The following is a 23,267-nucleotide window of genomic DNA, read 5'->3' as shown; positions in this document are numbered from 1 at the left end:
TGCTGTAAGAATCAGAGGCCGGCACTGGGATTTGTAGAGCCGGCAGCAGCAGCAGCAGCAGCAGCGAGGCTTCCTCCTCCCGAGCGGGGTCCCGTCGCGGCGACAGCTTAGATCCAAGCGGGAGCGCGGCGGGAAGCTGGGCCGGTGTGGGAGCGCCCGCTCCGGCTGGGCCTGGGCGCGCCGGGCTCCCCGGGCGCCGGCGGGGCTGGGTGGGGGCGCGGGGCTGGGCGAGGCGCGGGGGGCGCCGCACCCGCGGACGGAGCGAGCGCGGAGCCGAACGTGCGGACGCGGGGGCTTTGCCAGGGCGACTCGGCGCCGCAGATGGATTTATAGGGCCCTTTGGCAGTGACGCGCCCTCCGCTGATTCGCTTTCAGACCCAAACACACGCTGGCCCCCCGCACCGGACCCCGCGGAGCCTCCAAATATCTCCCGGCTGAAGTCACCGGCCCGACATACCGTGGGCTGCGCGGCCGCCGGCGCAGCCCCGCGGCACCCGCTGGCCCCGCGGCGGCGGCGGGGCCGGGCCGGGGTAACCCAACACCGCGTCCCTCCCCAGCGCCGCTCGCCGCGCTCGCGCGGACGGACGGACGGACTGACGGACCGACCGACGGCTGGCGGCGGCGGGGAGGCCGCCCCCTCCTCGCCCCTCGCCGGCCGCAGGTGCCGCCACCGCCGCGAGTCCTCCGCGGAAGCCGCAGTGCGGGGCGCGGGATGCGGAACCTCCGCGCAGCCCGGCCCCGGCGCGGGGGGTGGCGGTGCTGGTCGGACTCGCCGAAGGCCGCGGCAAAGTCGCTGTAAACAGTGTCGACTTTCAGCCGTGCGCCGTGTATTTATGACTCACGCAGTTGTCCGGAGGTATGAGATCCTCATGTCTCCGGTGCTGCGGAATTAGCGCGGCGGGCGGCTGGGCAGCGCCGGGTTTGTGCGGGCGGTCCGGAGACCGCTGTCTCCGCCTCGCGCGGCTTCTCTTTTAAAACAGTCTTTGCTTCTGGATATTTAATTGTTGTGGGGGGAAGGCTCTCGGGTGTGGGATGGAGAAGAGAAACCCGCAGGAGACCAGGTCGGTCCCGAGCACCGGAGCTGCGGGACGGAGGGACCCGCGCCGGGCATGGCCGGGCCGGGCCGTGCCGGGCCGCCCCCAAAGCTGACACCTGGCTGCGGGTTTGTTCCGTACGCCCTCCAGCCCGGGTGTGCGGATGTGTGTGGGTACGGCTGTGCCTTCACCCGTGTGCGCACCCGCTCGGCTCTCTCTCCCGGGAAGGGCAGCGGCCCCCAGGCCGTCCCTTCGGTGGCCGCCGCCCGTCCCGGACCCCGCGGGCATGGATGGCTGCCTGAAGGAGCGACGGCGGCCAGAGCGGCATCCCAGGGCGAGGGAAGGTCCGGCAGGGCGGGGAGAGGGGCGCCGAGCCCCGTCCGGACCCTGCCACCGTCAGCGGCCCCGAGGGCTGCCTATCCCGGCTCTCCCAATCGCCGCCTCGTCTGCTGAACGCGGCTTTCGCTCTTCCCATTCCCCCGCCTAAGTCCCAGGCCCTGCAGGGAGAGGATGCAGAAGGCAAGTGAGACCAGCCCCTGGTGCATGCCCTAGGCTTCGTGCACAGCCCATCCGCGCCGCTTGCACCCTCCCTGCTCTCCTGTCCAGGGAATGGGGTGAGGACCGTGCGTGCGGGCTCCAGAGCCAAGCGTGGGCACGCCAGCAAACACTTGTTTGCTCTCCATCAGTCTGAAATGCACATAACCCTCCAAGCTCTTAGTGGTGAAGGAGATCTCAGGCCAGGGGCTGTAGCACAGTAGAAGGGGTCACAATCAACTCACCAGGTAGAATGGGAATGAGAACAAATCCCTGTGACCTCCAGGGGACTAGTGAAGGTTTTTGAGATGTTCATTGGAAATTTGGAGGGGTCTGCTGAATGTTGTCTGGATGGGCTGCCAGGACAAATATTTCTGAAGAAGGCATCTTCTAAATTTCTGTTGGGTGACAAGACAAAGAGACAAACACAAAATTTCTTGTGAGGGCCTTTGTGCAGCATGGCTTTTCCATCACTGCAGTCATCTGCCTGCTGAGGGGAAATTTCACAACTATCTTCGACTAAATGAGGCATTTGTGATGAAGTGGTCAGCCTTTCTTGGGACCATGTTCCCATATCTGCAGAGGCAACAGATTTGTGACTCAGAAATAATGTCTGAAAGAATTAGATTTTGTTTTAACTTCAGGATATTTTTTTTCCTAGCTGTGCCACTTGAAGAAAGAGTAATTTGCATGAAAGAGATTTCTTCTTAGTATAGGAGAGTAAAATACTCCCCAAAGTGATCTGCTTTAGAAATATTAAACAGCATTATATATAAATGTAAATGTTCACTTAAAAGTAATCTTAACTTTTTTAAGTACAGACAATCTAGTGATAGGTGCCTGGAATAAAAGTTCCTGAAGTACAGCCTCTTTGCAGGCAGCAAGTGGGACAATGAGAGAACAATCTGTTGAGAAGAAACAGATTGAAAAGGGTATATGGTATCTGTACAATAAAGACACAGGCATCTGATAAATGCATCTGTTTCTCTGTTTCTGTGTGTGCACCCCAGAGGGGACGGGAGAAGGAGAAGGCCTTTCAAGAAGCAGTGCTTGGTTTGGGTCAGTGATACTGTTTCAGGTTGTGCTACCTCTGCCACAAAATCATCGATGTGCGGTTGTGAGATGGGTGCTGGATGGAAGCGCAGCGTGCACCCACTGCTCTGTGCACAGAAAGCTTTTCCTGGCTCCCACCCTGAGTGGAGCACAGGGATGGATACAACGTGGTGCCTCCATTAAAGGTTGGGGACTCTGGCACGCTGAAACGAACGTCTTGGTTACGCTGTTTGTGGTGATGCAGAATCCTAATATTTTAAGTGGAAGATCATTAACTGAAACTTTACTGCACATATTGGACAAAATGAGCTCAACACATTATTCTTTTGCATGGGTTTTGTCAGTGCAAAGCCACTAATTTTCTTTAAATAACAGAAGGTAATGAAGCCAAGACAGAGATTGTCCATCTATAATACTGCAGGAGTTTATTTTTCCTTGCTATTAAAAGCTGCTGAAAGCCCATTTTTTAGCTTGTGTGTTATTTAGCTCACATGAACCAGAGTGAAAGGAAATGTTAGGCAGATGTCTTAGCTGCACTAATAGGATGGTTGAAATAAATGGAGAGCAAACGTGCTAGTTCTTAATCACAAAATAATGTACCTGCCTCTCCCTGTGCTGCCGGCACAAATCTCTTGGTAAGAAGTGTTACTGAGAGCCCTGTGCACTCTTTCTTGATGGAAAGTAAAGTAGCTGCTGAAAGATTTCCATAGTTCTATTAAAAGCTAACAAAAACTACAAAAACTTCAGAATTTATTATTTTTTCTACACAGATCATGAAAGTTTTGGAGCTGCTTGAGATAAAACTCTTCTTGGTGAAGAAAAAAAAAAGAATGTCTGCTGTCAGGAAAAAAAAAAAACAGGAAGAGAAAAATGACCCATTCAGACCTAAATAAAGTGTGTCTTTACATTGTAAATGTTGCCTCTTTTAAAACAAGCTAAAAAGCTGCTTGACATTATGCAGTATGGTCTCATTTTTTGTTTATATGTGTCAACATGATGTATAGATCTCTTAAGATGTCAAGCGCTCCATACTGTAATTTCTAAGTTACCTTTGAAGTATGAAACATGATTTCCTAGTCACGGTATGACTGCTCAGGCAGTAAGAGGTGGTTTCTTTGGTATTGGTAACAGAGGAGGCCGTGCTGTTGTTGAAGCAAGTGCCCTGGGAAGTCATCAAAGTGCCAGGAACAGGCACCAAGGGCAGCAGGCTGGGGAAGCAGCTGTGCCGTGGGCCACAGCTGCCTGCTCCTGTGCGATGTCAATGCCCTTGGCCATCCCTAGGCCTGCGGCCTTTGGCCATTGCCTGAAAGAGCTTTGAGGATTAATTCCCTTTCTTTTTTATTTAAGATGATTAAGGCTTGTAGTGAATTCATCGTTCTGGGGACATGGGTGGCTGTTCTGGTCTGCACTGACATCCAACACTGGACCTGCCTTTCCTGCATCCCATGGGACGTGTATTATCATGACTTAGCTGGTGGGCAAGGGCTGAGACACTGATTTAGGTAACAACTGGAGTGGAAATGTGGCAGCTGCCTGGCTAGAGCAGGTTTGTTGGGGCCTGAGACGTGCCCACCTTGTGCTGGAGCCCAGATAGCCTGCTCAAGCAATATAGTTAAAGCCATCCCTAATTGCAGTGCTTATTGGAATTATTGTGAGCAGTGCCAAGGTCTGTTCTTTGGCCCGGGGGCTAACTGCTGCCTTTTGCCCACATCCTCCTCACTCCTGCCAGAGGGGGTGGCTGCAGGGTGTGCCTCCTGGCCCCTGCGGACTCCTGCACCTATGTGGGGTGATGTTTCCTGGTCCCAGCATGCCAGTGACTGTTCTACCAGGGTGATGCATCAATGTTTGGGCCTGGCAGCATCCCTGCAGTGTTTATTTTCCTGGGATAGGTGCAGCCAGCGTGTCTGCACGTGCTTCAGGCAGACCTTCCAGTGCAATAGAAACAAATCCTAAGCAGGGGCTCACTTGTTGCTGTGGTGGGAGAAGGGGAGAAGATACCCAGTTTCTAAAATTGCTGTGAGATGTGGCAAGTAGGGTTTAAGAGCAACCTTCTCTTTCTACTGATATTTGTGCAACTTTATTGTAGAGACCTACTTGGATTGTTTAACTTGTATATTTATAGGCGGAATTTAACATGCTGTGGGCAACACTGTAAGCAAACTGTGGTTAAGAGTTCATCTGGCCAGTGTCCTGTGCCCAAATTCGCCCCATAGCTGAAGTTCCTTTATTCTTTACGAGCCATTTTCCAGGGAAATACCAACAGATCATGCAAAGCTTTACTGGTAAAGCCTTTCATGTAGTAGTTCTTTAGCAGAAAGTCATTCAAAGGACTAAGGAATCATGAACTCATGACCTATTGTAGTCGCATGCTTTTGAAGTGGAGCCTGATAAGAGAGGGTTTAAAACTTGCTAATTAACAGTAATTGTAACAGCTGTCACATGCTGCTACTGTTTTAATTGGCATTAATCACAGCTGCATCTCTATTATGCTGCCACTGGGATTCTGGTGTATTTAATCTCAGAATGTGGCACCTTCTGAGAGATTATGAGATCATAAAAGCATGAGGGCAACATATTTGTCAGGGTTGAAGGTTACTAATCTGTGCTGAAAGCAGCCAAGAGGAGCAAGCCATGCAGGGGGAGAAGTGGAACGCGCAGCGACACTTTGCAAAAGTGGTGAGCTTTACTCTTTGGATTCTCTCTCCCAAGGGCTTCTTCTGTATTTCTGTATTTGAGCTCTGCTGTCAGGTGCTGGCACAAGGCACAAGGAAGGTCTTTTAGAAGTATTCCTTAGCTTGTAAGTTATGCCAGGAAAAGCTGTCAAAAAAAAAAAAAAAAAAAAAAAGCCTCAAAAACCCATACACCAAACCCCATCAAATTTTATCAGATAAGGAGCAGAAGCTTGATCCTTTTGGATCAAGATCCATGTTAGCTTGTTACTAAGGACAGAAGGAAACATCTGAGAGTTTGAATGGCTGTGATGCATCCAGCAGAGTATGTAGCTGTTTGCTTGTAGCAGTTTTACAGCTGTGAGTGCATTGTCCTTGCAAACCACTGGAATGTCAGATAGCAGTGGTTATCCCTAGCTCTGGTGGCTAGGCAGATGTTTCTGTTAGGATGAGCAGAGAGACATTGTCACTAGGGTTGGTTATGAGAACAACTGGGCTATAAATCTTCAGCTTCTTGCTTATATGTGAATCATCATGTAGTGACAATTAACGGATACTTTTTCTTCTCCTTGCAAATGTGGAGTTATGGTAGTGTTTGTTTCATTTTTAAAATAAACTGATTATATTGTGTGCTAGTTATGAGCTTGTATTGCTTCAACATACTGGCTTATATTGGGAAAACTTTGCTACTGCTGAAACTAGAAGCATTTATTTGGTCTCTGTGTTCAGAAAGATACAATTATGATTACACTATAGCAGAGCAGAAACTTTACGTCTTGTTACAAATTCAGAGAAAATAGCTCACGGGCAAAATAAGCATAACAATGATTTATGAAGTTGTGAACTTACCCATATGAAAATCTTCAGCAGCTAGCAAAAAAAGTCCTTAAAAATTCTCGGGGCTGTAGTCTGGGATGAAAATGCAAACTGGCACATTTTATTTATTCCAGGCTACTTTTACAATCCCTCAGTAAGAGCACTCTTGCCTTGTTTTTCATGAAATCTCTGCATGAATTTGACATAGACCTCTCTCCCATAGCAAGGAAAAGTGTGGGGGAACTGCACCTACATGATCTTGCTCACACCCCTGAGCTCCCCACAGTTAGTGAGTCAGAGCTGCAATGATGTGTGTGAGCTTCAGAGAAGTCAGTCTGAAGGTCAGGGTTAGGACCTCAGCTCAGCACTGAGGTGAAGTGTTGACTTTGAGCCAAGGACGGCTGGCACACATACTTAGACACGTTGAAGCTTCTTGCAGAATTGGTTCCTGAATCTTTGTGTGTCTCAGTTTGAAGCTAGATTTTCACTGCTTTTGTGCAGGGGAAGTGAAGAGACAGCAAACTGAAATAGAGAAATGTAGAGGTGAGTCATGGTGGAAGGTGGAAAATGAGGGAAGGTATGAAAGAATCCCAAGTATGATTAGCCATTTTCACCAGAAAGATGTGGTCAGTCCAAAAAACTGGCAGAAACATTAAAATTTGCAAGAAACCCCAAAATTATATTGTCTGTCTTGGGATGGTAGGATGCTACAAGGCTTCTTGGATAACTGTTTGTGAATTTCCCTCAAAGTTTTTGAGGTATCTTCTCCCATAAAAGTTAATACAAAATCAATATTGGGAGCTCTGTCTGCTCTTCTTACTCCAGCAGTACTTCCTTGACTTCATTGTGACAATTTCCTGAGTGATTGGTTGCTTCCAGAGTCAGTGTGGTGCTGCTGGATGAGAGATAGCTCCAGTTTGCACACAAACTATTTCCTGTGCAAAATTATTATTGCCTTTGGTCAAGTCAACCCCTTTCTTCCCATTTGCCTATTTTCAGATCCTCTCCCAACATCACTCTTTCCATAAAGAATCTCACCTGAGAGTCTGTATCAGGCTTTCCAGAACTTATGGTTTGCCTGGGGGAATGGAAATGAGAAATGGAAACAAAGATAAATCCTTTATTTTTATAGGAATGTGTTCACTCTAGTGCAGGAATAAAGATTATATAATTATTAGGTCACATCCCAAGGAATTAATTTTGCTGGAAATCGGTAAAAGGGTAATTTCCCCACAGCTTTCCTTAATTATGTTTCCCTTTGCATTTTTCTTCTAGGACCTTTAGAAAGGACCTGGGGAAAAACTGGCAGGTCTCCTCAGGGAGAACGTGTGATATTATGGTGGGGGCTGTTAAAGGCTGTTAATTCAGATCCATTAATTCATTAATTTCTTTTCTTGGAATTTTCAAAGCCAGACTTGAATTTGTAAAGTGGAAATGAACACTTGCTTTGTTTGTTCAGGAAAAAACATCAGAATCATCTTTTGCTATAGAAGCGGGAGTCTTGTTTCAGAACAGTATAACGTATGAGGAAAATCTGGGGAAGAGTTGATCAAGGTAGTTTTTGACATCAAGCCAGTTCATCCCAAAACATCAACAGAATCCTTAATTCAGAAACAATCCCAGGGTACCAAACCATCTGCTCCTGAAGTGAAGGAGCCTTCTCTTCCCGACAACCCAGGACACAAGCCCAATTCTGGTCCCAGTACCTTGTCAAAATTTCAGTGATGTTTTGCTCTTTCAATGCTCCTTGACACTTGACTGTGTTGGGATGGCCACAGCAGCTCTCACTTTCCCATCCTGCAGCTTTCCCTGTTTCACTCTCTCCATGCGCTGCAAGCAGCCCCTGCCACCCACTCTGAGTGCCCCTTCCATCCACTGCTTCTCACTTCTGTGCTTAATAACTTCCCTTCTGTGTTTAAAACCTGCTGTCCCCTCCTCTGCCAGCCTTTGTTCTTCAATGATGCCTCCATCAGAGACAGGGAGGGCTCGTGCCCAGGTGCCAGCAGGGCTGTTGCTGCTCCTTGGATCATGGGAATGGAAGGTGCAGGTGCCGCTCCTCTCTGCTCACAGCTCCAGCACTTACCTCTGTGCTGGCAGTGTAAGACAAAGCACTAATCTGAACAAAAACAAAACCCCAACACTCTCACTATTGCCCTCCCCCACCTTTCAAATAAAGAGCAAAGCCAAATCCGTGACATTTACATGCTCCTCCAAAACAAAAAGGCACAGAAAAAAGCCCCAAACTCAAATAACTGTTTGGTACTGAATCTCCTGAACACAAAATTTCATCTCTGTTGCCTTTATGGAAATTCCAATAGTCCTTAGCACATTCCCCACTTTGTAACAAGGTGCCTATAGACCTTAATGAGTTTCCTCTGCAGTGAGGTTTTTTGTGGGTTTTTTTTGTTAGTGGTTTTTTTGGTTTTTTGGTGAGAGATAGGGACCAGAGGAATGGAATTAGGGTAAATACACACAGATGCTTAACACTGATCCTCTTGAACCCTCTCACCCTTTTGATGTTGCTTTATTTTGGGAAATTCCCACTCAAAGACGTTAGGAGAGGTACTGTGAGTCAATCCCCCTCTGCCTAATTTTTGTCAGGCAGTTTAGATGCCCAAGTGAGAAACCAGTTTGCCAGAGGCCTTTTCAGTATTTCATGAAGGGTACAGCCTCTGCAGGGAGCAATCTGGCCTGCCTGAGAGATGAGCTCCAGCTTTGTGTGTCGTCACTGGTGTTGGAGGAAACCAGACATGACCTGAGATGCCTCATGAAGGAGGCATCTCTGCTGAGCAGGCTTGGGTGAGGGCAGGGTAGAGAGGACCTGTTTTCCCGTGCTTGGACAGACGTTGGCAGAGTCCTCAGGGGCTTGTTTTTCACACACAGCATGGGTTCTGCATTCTGGGCTGGCTGCTGTAAACACTTGCATCCCTGCAGAAACACACACACTTGACTCTCAGTGCCCTCTGGTTCAGAGAGCCGCTCCCTCCCCAAAACTTCCACTGCTGGGAATGACTTGCTGTCCTAATTTCTGAGGGGGTTCTGGCCTAAGGGTTTGCCTCTGAGCAGTGCCCTGGGATAAATGCTCCTCTTGTCCAGCCCTTGCTCTGTGCCTACCCTGCACACGCATGTAGACACAGATATTCCTTCCTCCGTAGTTCCCCGCAGTACAAAGGCCTGAGGGACTTAGTTGTGCTTCTTCTGGTCTCAGTTCTGCCAGGTTTTCTTGGCAGAAATTTGCAGGCAGCTCCTCACAGAAGAAGATACAGCCTAAGGAGAAACGTGGATCTTGGCTTGCTCCCTGGCTCCAGGGGAAAGGCAGCACAGGTGCATGGGAAAAGGCAAGGGCAAAGGCCCTGAGCGTAGCAGAAAGCATTTAATGATCACCAAGTTTAATGAATTATTGCAAAGCCGATGACACCAGAGAAGACAAATGCTAACAGAGGTGTTGTGAGTGTGCAATCTCTCAGGTAAGGTTCCTTGGGATGTCATCACCTGTCTGACAGGCAAAGGGAAGAGAAATGCCTTCATTTTTCAGCAGCTGCACTCCCAATAAGTGTCTGTACAAGCACCAAAGCTGAAACAAACTGTATTTTTCTGTCTGCTCTCTGTGTTTCTACTGCAGATTGTGCTGACTAGGAAATGAGAAACACATGGGAGTAGTTCACCCCCTTGGCTTCATCACAGCTATATCTGTTTTCCTGAAAGATTTAGAGTTAACTTGGCACACACAATTTGAGCAGTCCTCCATGCAAGAGTTTTTCTGTGACTTGCAATCTGTGAAGAGGGAGAGTGACTGCAAAGATAATGATCTGTCTGAAATGGCTGATTAGTTTCTGGAAATTATCTGAAAGTTTGGTTAATAGGCAAGTTTTACTGTCATCCGTGGTCATTAATGGTAATATTAAACCCTAGTGTAAAACATGGTATGTTTTGTAAGCAGCTGTATTCGTGGTATGTTATTTGGGAAGACACCTAATGCTAGACTTCTGCATAGAGAATAAGACTGTAATTAAGTCCCTGAAATGTAGAAAATTGTTAAGTCTCTAATGACTCATTTTAGACTGACAGCACAAGGACCCTGGGACAGTGTTCAGACGAGCTGGCTCTTGTTTGTTGTGAGTTACATTTATTTCTCTGTGGTCTAGGACTTCCTCTGGGTTGGAATGTAATTTTTTGCTGCCCTGAGTGGGGAAAATCTTGAAGCCCCTTGACTTGCTCAAGGATCCTTGCTCACCTGAATCCCTTCATCCCCTTGATGCCTTTCAGGTTCTCCTTTGGGAGTCACACTTCAGGTTATTGTGTGTCTTTTGGGCTTCTGCTTTTACATCTCTTCATGCTTTTCACAGGAATATTTTGTGTTTTGGTGTGGTACTAGGTGTTATTCATAAGCTGCTTTGTTTTAAAATTCTTATTCTTCCTCTATGCTGTATCAGTGACTAGATGATCTGGAAACCTACTCTTGGTTACATTTCCAGCAATTGCTTGGGAATCTTCACTCTTCTGCCCATCTTCTCTCTTAGGCTGTGTTTCTTAAGAGACTTTGCCAGAGAAGCATAGTTGCAGGGGCAAGAGTGAATGGTTGAGAAAACCAATGAAACCACTGAAAAACCAATGAAAACCACTGAAAAACCAATGAAAACCACTGAAAAACCAATGTCATTGTTTTTTCCTGGGATGAGCTAGTCTAACTTTAACCTTTTCAGAAGTATCAGCACTGTCTTTCCTGGACCTGCAGCCCTGCCATTTGAAATTCTAGATTGCGTATTTATCTTGTCTGGGTATCTTGTAATAAATTGAGCTGGCTGAAGTGTCTTCCTTACCATACAATTGTAAATTCTTTGATTAGATATTTTTAAATTATATTCAGTATCTGATAATTTTTTGCAAGTCAAGTAAGTGTTGCATCTCCTAGCTATTGCCTGAGGTGATTTAATTAGTAATTTTTGTACAAAAGTGTCATGGTAAAGCATAAATATCAAAGCAAGTAAAATAAACTACAAAACAAAAGTAAAGGGTTCTCATAGCTATTTACACAAAGTATCTTCAGACTTAGTTGAGATATTCTCTAGGCTTAGGTGAGTTAACAAAAAGCTATTTTGCCTGTGCACCTTTCCCGGACAACAGTTTGTTTATAGACACTTTAAACTGTAATGCCTTTCACGTTGGTTTATTGCTTGGAAAAAAAATGCCATAATTTGTTTTGCACATGCTTCCAGGGCTCCACCAGCCACTACTGAACACTACTGTGCATCTTTGCTTACATTTGGTTTCAGTATATCCTTTGAGGTAGCTTGCTTTCCACAGACTCTATGCAGCCCTTCAGGGTGTGAACCTGAGCTCTTTCTCTCTGTGCAACCTGGTCACACCTTTCATTCTCCAAAGGGCCAGCAGATAGTAGCCTGCTTGTCTCACCCGTTCATAAATTTATGCAGACTGGGCAGCTGCTACCTCATCCCTGAAAGTCTCTGCCCAAAGATGCCAGAGATACTGCTGCCCTTTCACTCTGTAAATCAGAGCCCAGAGCTCCGTTCCCACAGGACTCTCGTCTGTCAGCTGGCTGCTGCATGCCGAGCTGTTCTATTGTGGATCATTTGGAAAGCATCTCTTGGCCCTGGTCCTCAGAGGGGCTGAGAGCCCCCCCTTGTCCATGAACTCCGTTTGGGGGGTGAAATGAGTGGCTTTGCAGAGCAGAGCCTGTGCATGCACAGGCTGAGATGCTCTGTGCTGCAAGGAGGGGCAGGTTTCCCACTGACCTGAGGAGGGGCAGGACTAAGTTGTTCCATTGTGTTTTAATTAAAAAACCAAAGGTCGTTTGTGATCAGGATGTTTTAAGAAAAAATGGATATTAAAGGAAAAAAGAGTTCTATTGATGTGCACAGGTGACAAGATAATGCAGTCCAGGAGTTTGATTAAAATAACTTTTCTATTTTTAAGGCAATTCCTTTAAAAGAATGTTTGACTTATGTGTTGGTGATAAAATCCTGAAAACCCCTCAGGACAGCACTTGGGTTTTGTTTTCCTTATGATAGGACAGTAACTATCATGCTTACAGCTTTCAAAGCATGGCTGCTCTGAAATAAACCTGCTGGATTTAATACATTCATTTGGATGAGACATATTTTTGAGCACTTAAGTTTTACTCATTAAAGAGAAAACCTGATACAAACTGACCTTTAACTCTCAGTTGATTCCAAGCTGTTAGAAATTCAACAGTTATGTTTCCAGTGACAATGTGAATTGCTGAATGCTCTGAACCTAAATTCCAGAATAATGCACATGCTCACACATGTGTTCCCGTGTTCCCCCCCTCCCTCTAAAATACAGAGGAGTGCAGAGAGGAGCCTGGTAATGCCATAGGAGTTGCAGGATGGATTTTGTTGAGAGGTGTAGTTCCCAATCCAGTGAGTTTGTTTATTCCTTCTGCAGCAAGTCAAAACAGTTTTGGTAACACTGTCGGCATGCCACTGCTGCTGCTGAGAGCAGGAATAAACAGCACCTGAAGGGCACGCGAGAGGCTGCTCTGCCCCACTGCTGTGGGAGCAGGACCCTCTGCCCCTTTGCAGGATGAGCCCTGGAGTTCTCATCCTGGGCCAGGCTTCTCCTACTACACAAAGACATAGGAAGCAGGTGAGATAGACAATATAGCTGCTATTAGGATATTGTCTATTTTATGTATTTAACTTAACAATATGTTTTGTGTGTTTGAAGAGAGGATTCGTTCTCTTTTAGGCGTTTCAGTCAGACCTTGAATGCTAGCCCTGAGGAGTGTGCTAGAGAAGCTGGAGTCCTTGATTGTTGGCTGTGGTCATTAGCCCGTGGTTTACCCCAAGGTTTCCTGCCAGAAAAGCTCTGTTTCAAAAATGCGTTAACTTAGATTCGCTTTTGAGCTGGAATCTTAACTTCTGGTGGGTTTGAAATATTATACCACCAACAATCACATCATAGTAATTTTACATTGTGATGAGAAATTCTTGAAGGAAAAGAGAAACGAAAAGTAAAAAGAAGCTCCATTTAGATATGAATGGTGTTCACATCTGCATTTTGATCAACTCTATATACAGAAGGAACCCTTCTGCAGACAAGGGACCAGTGACATGTACTGACTCTAGATGGTGAAAACAGCTGTTTTCTGCATGCAGGGAATAATTATTCCATACAAGTTACTGACCTTTTCCTTTTGAAGTTTACCAGAAGTACAGTCATCACTCAGTATATGGGATGTTGAATTACTGTGAACAAATTTTGAGCCTGATGTGATCGCTTATGCCGTATAAAAAATGGAATTAGTTTTGTCATGAGAGATTTCCACTTTCATTTGCAACTATCTTGGAGTAAATTCTTATCTGCATCTAAGCTTGATGTGCTAAGACATGGTGCTGCCTTGCAGACAGTGATGTGTGCTTGGTTTCCTACCCAAGGAATTGCAGAGGAAACTGGTGCTTGAAAATTTGGCTCTCTATTAAATGCAGGCGGAATTTGAATTTTGTCTCTTCAAACTGTCCCATTGTGTGTGCAGGAATTTTTAATTTTTACTTTCATATGCTAAAAGCAACAAAATGTATACTGAGTTTTGCAACATGGCACAGATGCTGCAGGTGAATACAGTTAGAAAGGGAAAAAGGAGAGGACACAGGAGTGGGGAGAACACTACCATGGCTGCAAATACCATGGTGTTTCAGTCCCCTTGGCATGAGCAAAGCCAGACCTGGGGTGTCTGGGAGGGGGAGAAGGGAATGTCTGAGAAGGGGCACATGGTTGGTACAGCTGGAATGGGTGTGAGGTGGGACTGGAGCACAGGGCCAAGCTGGGTTGGGCAGGGGACTTCCAGCCTAGCCAGAGAACTGTTAGTGCGACTTGTGGATCCATTCTACTACAGTTTTTTATATTTGTGTTTTTGCTCGTGAGTCAGTGGCTTTGGAGAGAAAAGTGGAACTACACTTGAGTGTTTCCTACTAGACCCTGGGAGATGACCTCCCCTTTATTGTGGGTGGGGCTGTGGGCAGCCTCTAGAACTTGCATTTCTTCCCTCTCTTATGTGCCCAGCCTTGGTGCTGCTGAGAACGTGTCTAGAGCAGGAAATAGCCCAGGATAGTTCCTAAAGATGGGCAAGGAAGGAGTGCTCAAGCGAGCAGACAGTGTGGTTTTCACAACCCTGGGGGGCTGTGAAATGAAGGTCTTCGAGGTGAGTAATCCCTGACTAGGTTGCAACATCAATGTACCCCGGAGGATATTAATCTAAATTCTGCTTTGCCTTCATGTAAACTATTCTCCTCTGGAGCAGCTTGCACTGCTGCAGCTACACATTTTGTTTCACAGACCCCAGACTGTCAAGCAACCTCACACAAGCATGCGTTGAGCTCATCTGATTGAGCTACGTGTGTTTACTTTGTTATAGGTCAACCACTTGAGCCTACCCTCAAGATGAACTTAATGTTTGCGGAGGAAGGGCAGCAGCTATGTAATACTGGAACAGGCAGAAAACAGAGCCACAGCTCTGAACAATGGGAAAAATGCTGTGCATCTCAACTAAGTATTTTATTGCACGTGAGGATATACACCTACAGAAAAAGTTATCGCACGGTTCTGTGGTGTTTGACCAGAATATGGAAAACTGCTTGGTAAAACAGGAATTTCTCAGCGCCAAGTTTGCCTAAAACTTGAAACAAGATATCTATTAAGAGGTATGAATCTGATGAATATTAAAGAAATGGAGCAAAGCACAAACAAGTCTCCTCCCAGTGAATACAGCTAAGCTTTCCACATTCTTAACTGCTTCATCTGTAGGGACTGATTGCAACCATGAGCCAGGGACTAAGTGGTGGCAAATCTTTCTTGGCATTAAACCTCACTGAAAACACAAATACAATTTATTATGTATCTAAATTAAATTCAGGGTAACTGTAAGACTGTTTTGTTGTTTGTTTTTAATGCCAGAAGAACAGTAGCTAGAGCTCTGGTATGACTTAAAATGTTGTACACAAAAAACCTTAATGAAACCCTGGTCTTAATAACAGAGATCCATTTATTCTAAAATATTGCTGTTTTGACTTGGGGAGAAAGGCTTAATTAAACAGACACTTTCTGCTCATTTTAATCTCATGGGGTTCTAAATGGAAGAGCCAAAACGAGCCATTACATTGACTAGTTTTCTCATAATTAAAATCACAGAACTTACTAGTGCAAACAGACGTTCAAGCTCTTCCTATAAAAACTAGCGCAAGGATAAACACTGTCTCTCTGGTGAGAGCAGAGCATGGCTTTTATTATTTACATCCTAACTTTACAAGTATGAAAGTGAGGATTTGAAAAACAAGCTCCAAACTCTAAAAAGAGCTCATTCAAGCAGCCCTAAGAAACCAGTATAGATGAAAAATTCCACTCCTCCCAGGCCTTAGGCTGTCTTTGAATGGAAAATAAAAAAAAAAAAAACAAGTATAAGATGTTAGGAGCATACTTGGTACTTCCAGCACAAGCTGCTTCATGGACTTTCTACCAGTCCCTAACATTTTAAAATAATTTGGTAGGTGACCTGTCACGGTGTTCTCCCATCTCCACACAATCCTAGCTCCTTTTGTCAAGTGGCTGGAGCGGTGTGGTGAACTTCCAGAGCTGTGGTGAGGGTATGCTCCTTGTGCAGCTCCTGCTGGGCTTGGCAGAGGGCAGCTGCTCTTGTGATGGATGTGGGAAAGCAGCCCTGATGCTCCTGCTCTGGAGTGCTGCAGGGATAAGGCTGGCATTGTGTCTTGCTTGCTGGACAGTGGAGTGCAGCCCGTGTGTAACTTTTAGTCAACACAGGCACGCACAGATAATAGACTGTTTCAGCTGCCTCTGGGAACTTCTGTTAGAATCTGCCAGAAGATTCTTTCTGTGGTTTAAACTCTGACATATGAGGAACGCCAATACTTTATATAGACAAAATGTCAGTTATGTGCCCTCAGGCAGCAAGCTAAAAATGATATTACCATGTTGATGGATCTCGGTTTAGATAGTTTCAGCTACAGTAAGTTTCTTGATTTAAACTCTGAAGATGGCTGTGCCAGTCAGCTAAAATAAAAATTGCAGGGTGTCATTGGCTTTCCACTGATTTCAAAGTGCTTTGAATAAACCAGCAGGGAGAAAAATAATTTTCTTACAGGGGCTATCACCCAGTGCTACAGTGATGGGCAGCCACCATGCCTTACATAATGCAATGGGATGAATGAGCTGCTACCCAAACTCTGCTGACCTACAGTCTGATGGTGCTCCAGTGGCTTCCGTGGCATTCAATTGTGCAGTGTTAGAGCCTGCTGTGCATAGTGACCCCGCAGTGTGAGAGCCCTTGATGTCCACAGCCAGCACTGCAGGAAAATCGCTGCTGCCCTCAGGGAAATTGTGTGTGATGAAGAACCACAAGGCAAGGCTGGTGATGCACCCCTGGTGCCACTGCCAGGGTAGCATGCCCTGAGACAAGCAAAGTCAACAGAGGACAAAAGTCTCAATAGCAGAAGCCAGAAACTGCATGCAGAAGATGAATTCAGTGTGTGGCAGAGAATTGCTGACAATAAACAGCAAAATAAACACTACATGTGAAATGCCCAATTCTTATTTACAGCAAAGCCAGTTTGTGTCCCTTGGGATATAAACACCCCTTGGGTGTTTGCAAGTGATCCTCAAAGAGCAAGTTCAGCAAAACCTACAGCCAGTGTATAGCTGTTACAAACGAGATTTGGAGCCCAGACCACTAGTAGGCTGCTGATTAAAAAATTATAGCAACACTTTAGTAGCAGCTTTAACTTTTGAATAGGAATTTAAGTTGAAAGTTTAAATTTCTTCACACAACAGAAATGTCCTGGGAGAGACAGCTGATATTCCATAGCTGGAAAAGACCATAAAGTGCCAGCCTCTCTGAAAAACCCCGTCTACAGTTTTAGTCAAACTATTAGCATCCAGGGTTGCCTGATAGTTGAATTCTAATGTGACTGAAGAAATAGAAACTCTGGGCCAGGTTTCAATCTTACTCATACCAATGTAAATCCAGGCAAATTCTCCTCAAATCAGTGGAGTTATTCCAGGCTTACATAAGCTTAGCCAGTATCAGAATCTGATCCTTTTATTTTTGGACTACTGGAATTCCCAAAGTAAATAATGCAGACAATTGTTCAAATGCCTGTTATGGAATGAAGAAGTTTTCTAGTAATAACCACAATAGTCAGATCAGGAGGAAAAAGAAGAGACAGATGGTAGATAATGAACAAGGCTAATGAAAAAATGGGCTGGGAGGAAAAAGACAACTCCATGAAAATCTACAATGACATAATCTTTAAGATTGCAGCCAAGAGTAGCTTGAGAAGCAAAGACAGACGAAAGACCTGTATGAGCTGAAAAAGTAATTTTCTCATGGTATCCCAGTCTAGGCACCCAGTGCTTGCATGTGTGGCACTCTTGAAGATTTTTTACCTTGTCTGCCCCAGCTGCTGGCTGTTGGGCTAGATCTTAGCAGTAGATGAGTGCAAAGAACTGCCAGAGCCTGCATCCTTCCTTCCTTATACCTAAACACAAAGAAATGTAAGTTCTTCTCCCTGCATAAGCAGTGTAAGTCACCTCAGTTACTGGGAAGTCACTGGTAACTGCAGTTCTGTCCCTTAACTCTTAACTGTGGACTTAGATCAGATGTAATACTTAGATAATTATTTAAAAAGCCATGAATGTATTTTTGTCTTCTACAGATCAATGTGAAATTGTCTGTCTGCGTCTCTTCCCCCTAAAAATAACATTTCTGAAGTTTGCTGTTCATCTGTGAATCAAGAAAATGATGAAAATATGCAGAACTGTATGTTCTAATATGTGCTGAGTACAAGACCTAAAATTATATCTTCCAATAGTAAGTTATATTTTGGTTATATCTGTGGTAGTGTAGGATGTATTTGCATAACATTTTTCTTTTGATTTATGCAGAAGGACATAATTAAAGCAGTGTTTCTCATGCTGCAAAGCTTTATCCTTCCTGCAGGGGTAAGAAGGAGCCTCTCCCTGGCTTACCGAGAGGTCAGCTGAGTGTCTTTTCTTTTCTCCCTCACTAAATAAAGAGGGTAAAACTAAAATTGTCCAGAGTAGATGGCTTCAGACGATGGGATCAATGCTACTGCTTTCCTGTGAAGTCTTGTACCAGGAACTCCTCCAGAGCAGAGTGCTTTGCCTCTGCCTGCATCTGCTTTGGGGAGGTTGTAAGTGAGCACTGACTGATGTGGTACAATTTAGTTGATGCTTTTCCAGATCACGTTACCACAGAAAATCATTATTTTCTGAATCACTTCCTGCTGTGCGCAAAACTCAACTGAATGGAGCGAGAGCTGGAGAAGGAGGACGTGAGTACTTTCAAGTGTGATTTCACTTTTATGAAATAATTTTCATACAGTAATAATGTTCCAGGCCTGCCCAAAAATCCCTCTAAAGTTCATGGTTGCCCATTGAAGTGTGTACGTGTGGAGAGTGGCTCATTTAAAATGAGCCAATCTTGCTTGGATCTTTACAACTCATCCCTTTACAGAAAACTGGAGAAAGAGATCTCAGTCATCAGTAACTCAGGACACTGTCTATTTAGCCCTGAGAAAGACAAATTTGCACTCTGCTTTGACAAGTGTAGAAAATAGGGAAGCAGCTGGCTACGCTGGACTGATACAGAGCCCCAGTGCTACAAGGATGACCACACCAGCTATGTGCACCTTCTAACGGAGCCATAGGTTGCTGGGGAACCAGCCAACCAATTTTAGCATCTGTTTTCCACTTGGCACTTACTTTTGCCAAACTATTTTCCTGTGAAGCAGCCCCAAAGTGAATGATTGCTATTATTTCTGAAAGTCAGGCAGGCAGACCATGTAAAAATACACAGGGTAACAAAACTTTTTTTCATGGCCTGAAGGCAAACAGTCTTCCCATGGCAATCATGGCCAGGAATTTTTAAAGTAGCCCCTGGGAAAGGATATGAATCAGAGTTTGACTTTTGGGGTGGTGCGTGAGAGGGATGGGATACACGCAGTCACATCTACGCAGGAGAACAGTTGTAGCTAGGAGGGGAATAATAATTTCCTCAAAGTAATCTAAGGGTGCACAGGCAAGGGCAAAAATGGACAGGCTGAGAGGATCTTCAGCCAACACAGTGGGCATATAAGAAAGACAGGCTTTTTATCAGGGCCTGAAGTGACAGCACAAGGTCTGATAGTTTTAAAGTGAAAGAGGGTAGGTTTAGATTGGACACATGGAACAAATTGTTTTGCAGTGGGGTTGGTGAGACGCTGGCACAGGTAGCCCAGAGAAAGTGGATGTGTGAGTGTGGTTGCTAAGGGAATTGTGGATTATGGATTTTTAGAGGTTCTACCAGGTGTTAGTAATAGCAAGTGTATGCTCTGATCACCAGTTCCAGAGGGGAAGATTCAGAGATGGCTTCACAAATTCCTTTCTATTGCTTTGACTGCATTTATTGTGATCACATGCACTATTTTAGAGTAACTTCTGGCTCAGCAGTTTTTAGGAAACTGCCTGGATGGTACAATTCTTGTACAAATCCAAGGTATATTTCACACTTCAGGAGCCTCCAGCAGAGATACTGTAGAGAGCACAGCTGAGGGCAAACACCAGGCTGAAGGTCTGATATTTAGGACAATACGTTTTCTTGGGAAGGGAAAAAAAGCTATCTGTCTTGGTGCTGTCCTGAGCCTACAAATTCCTGCAAAAGCCTTGCATGGGGAGCAAGGTTAATCTCTTTAGTTTCTACAGGCCTAACTTCAGACTGAAATTTTCATGTTCCATTTTGTGACAAGTTTCAGAGAAATTAAGCTGTGATATATATATATATACACACATACACGTACATCTGGGTGAGCAAACTGCTAGACATTTCTCTCAAAGATTGACTTGGAGTCTATAATTTCTGTGGGGAGGCAGAAGGAAACAGATTAGTGTTCATGCAACAGAAATGTAGGGAGGAAGCCCTTGCTAGCCTTGAGATTGTGATCTAGACATAAACAGTAATTTGCTTCACTACTAAAATGTATATCCAACTGAAATTTGATTTTACTGCCTCAGGCAAAAATTTGCTCATATGATTTGTAACTACCTACATAACTCTTTTAACTTCCCGTTTAAGGATTTATGAAGATTTATTTCCTGTCCTCTCAGTTTGACATTCTAACCAAAATAGCCATTTAATTCCAATGTTCCTGCTAATTTGTCTATTTGCTGTGGTTTTAAGCTTAGTTTGAAGGGGCTTTAGGGCTTGTTTGGATTAATATTAATAACTGTTTAGTCTTAGTGGCACTGAAACTCAGAGATCACTGAGAATTACCTCCCCTTCAAATCTAAAGAATAGGATAATCAGCCTGATTAAAATTATTAAAGGCAGTGGAAATAACACTGTCAGGGGACATGGTTTAAAAGACTCTTAGGCTTAACCAAACAGAAAATTTTAAGCCTGTTCCAACCCCTGTTTGCATACGAAACACAAGAAATAAAACTCCAAACCTTCTAAATTCTTAGAGCCATGTATGAAATCAGGAATCACACTTCTTTTTAAAAAGAATTTAAACATTAAAAACAGAGGTCTACCTTCTTGGGTGCCTATTGAATGTATCACTTTTGAAAGAACACATCTTCTTCTTGCTAGATAAGGGTGGATGCACCCATTGTATATAATCCAGGGTGGAAATTGTAATTCCTTACTAGCTCCTACAGCAACAGGGTGCACCACTGGGATGATGCATCTCCTCTTCTGCTCCCAAAGGCCACTGCCTGCTTCAGCCACCCCAGCTGATGCCCAGACAGCTGTGTCCTCTCCAAATTCTCACCTTTTCCACAGCCTGGGCTTGGGCTTGACCTTTGCCTCCTGTGGTTCTAAGAGAGTTTATGGTAGGTGAACTCTATTCCATCTTGTGTTACCCAGGGAGTCTCATAATTTGCCTGAAATTAGATTCTGCTATGTTTTCTTTATTTGCTTGGTGAGACACTCTTCCTGTAAAATACCTTATTTTAGCAAGGAGATGTATTTTTTTTTAAGATTTGGATCTTTCTGTGTGCTTAATTATGGGGAGAATAAGACCAGAGAAAGAGCCATACATGTGGAGTAGGGAATATTGAGGCACCCAGGATTTTACTCCTGGTCTTTGAGGAAATTTTACCTACCTACCTTTAAGTCATAGCATTTTATATTTCCTGGACTTAGGCAAAACTAATGCCTCAAAGACAGTGGTCAAGATGTTGGAGCTGATTTGAGCCAGTTTAAACACAGATAGAACTGATACCCTCCAAACATCTTCTGCTACTTTGGGCTACCGACTGTTACTTAAAAGCTGAAGTTTTCATCTGAAAATAAGAGAAGGTTCTTGCACCTAACCGGGGATACAGAAAGGATTGTTACTGAATACTGTTTCCAGAGCACATGGTGAATCCAGCACAGCAGAGGCAGCTGCTTGGAGATCTTTAAGCAAAGATGATAATTACATGTCTGCAGATGACTCAGGATGCATAAAGCTACTTTCTAGTATTGCTACCTAATTATTAGAGTTCTTCAGTTTTAAAGCAATTTTAATTTAAGTGTTGTTCCAGCACTAGACAGCTGTGGTGGCAGTAGGTGCTCATACTTAGTATTGATACTTGGTGCCTTCTGTTACCCAGTGCTAGAGGCCAGCTTCTGTATTGAGTATAATATCCAGTGCAGAATAATACACAGATGTGGGGAAGATAGAGAAAATACTGATCCAAAGGAGGTGTTAAAGGAACATGCTGTTTGCTATTATTATTTAGTTCACTGAGGACTAAATTGACTGAGGACTAAACTGAGAACTACTATTTTGTTCACTTGGCACTTTCACCAGTAAAACAGGGAAAATTTAGTGAGAAGTTATTGTGAGAACACAATAATATACCAGCTGTTGCAGGGACAGAGCAAAGGAGAGCAGTAAGGTGTGAAGGATGGATATCTTTTCCTCTCCACCATTCTCATAGAGGTGGCTTTAACTTAGTCCAAATTTCAGAAAACCTAAAATGTTTTTTCTCTAGGCTTTCTGCAGAACAAGAGATTTCAGGCTGGGAAAATAACTGGGTAGGACCAGTGCATCTGGGATGGGTGTCTGGTCTTTAAAGGAAGAAGAGCTGGGTCCACTGAATGATGCATTAGCTATTTCAGTCTGAAATTTCACCAGTTGCTCATGACCCTTCTCACAATCCTGGAAAGGCATGGGTTATATTCACAAGTCTTGGTTTAAGGCTTATGGGTGCGCAGTAGATCTGACATAAGCTGCTCTGCCATGCCTCAGATTTCATAATCGCAGAACAGTTGGATTCCTGACTGGCTGCTCTAGGCAGGAATTTTGGGTTCCAGTTTACGCCGGACGTGTCAAAGACGTGCTGGCACTTTGAGACGTTGATTTCATTACTGTCTCACATAAGGATTTCTGGTTCAGTTATTGTGTTTTGTAAGTGATCTATACAGCCCAGGATTAACTTTAATACCCACTAGAGTAATTATCAAAGCATGTGGTATCCTGATGACACACTTATAGCTTCACAAGGACGGGTAGATGCTCTGTTGACTGTAGGCCAGAAAGTTAAAATCCTCAGTCAGCCAGCTGTAAAGAAACTCCCTGTGTCTCCTCTCTTTGAGCATATACATAATTTTCAAGTTTTGACATTGACCATAGAAAAAAAATATTGGGTTTTAGCCATAAAGCAGGCACATAATGCAAACCCTTCATCTTTCCACGAGTCCGGTCAGGAGGGTTTGAGACTCTTGAGCAGACTTCAGTGTTGTTTTCACAGAATTCAAGCACCAACCCCTTGATTTCCAGGACAGGAGAGTCGAGTCCAGGTGTTTGAGGACATTCATGGTCACTGAATCAAGGGAATCAAGTGTCTTGTTCAGCTCTTTGGAGCTGCTGGCACTGACCCATGAAGAGAAAGTGCAGTCCTACAAGGGACAGTGTGCAGGAGTGGGATAGCTGGGGCCAGTGCTGTGATGGGGATGATGCTTTATTGAAGTGGCTGAGTATCTGGGACAAACCAGCACCTTTGGAAACTTCCTGTTGCTTTAAAAAAGTACACATTCAGCATGAGCTTTGCAAGCATGCAGGGAGATGTGAGAAAGGTGTATAAACTTGTACTCTTTATGTCCCTTCCATGCACCTCAACCCTT

This window comes from Ammospiza nelsoni, chromosome Z (genome assembly GCF_027579445.1).
Source record: "Ammospiza nelsoni isolate bAmmNel1 chromosome Z, bAmmNel1.pri, whole genome shotgun sequence".
NCBI lineage: Eukaryota > Metazoa > Chordata > Aves > Passeriformes > Passerellidae > Ammospiza > Ammospiza nelsoni.
The sequence above is the reverse complement of the archived record's forward strand: the minus strand, read 5'-3'. Positions refer to the sequence as shown.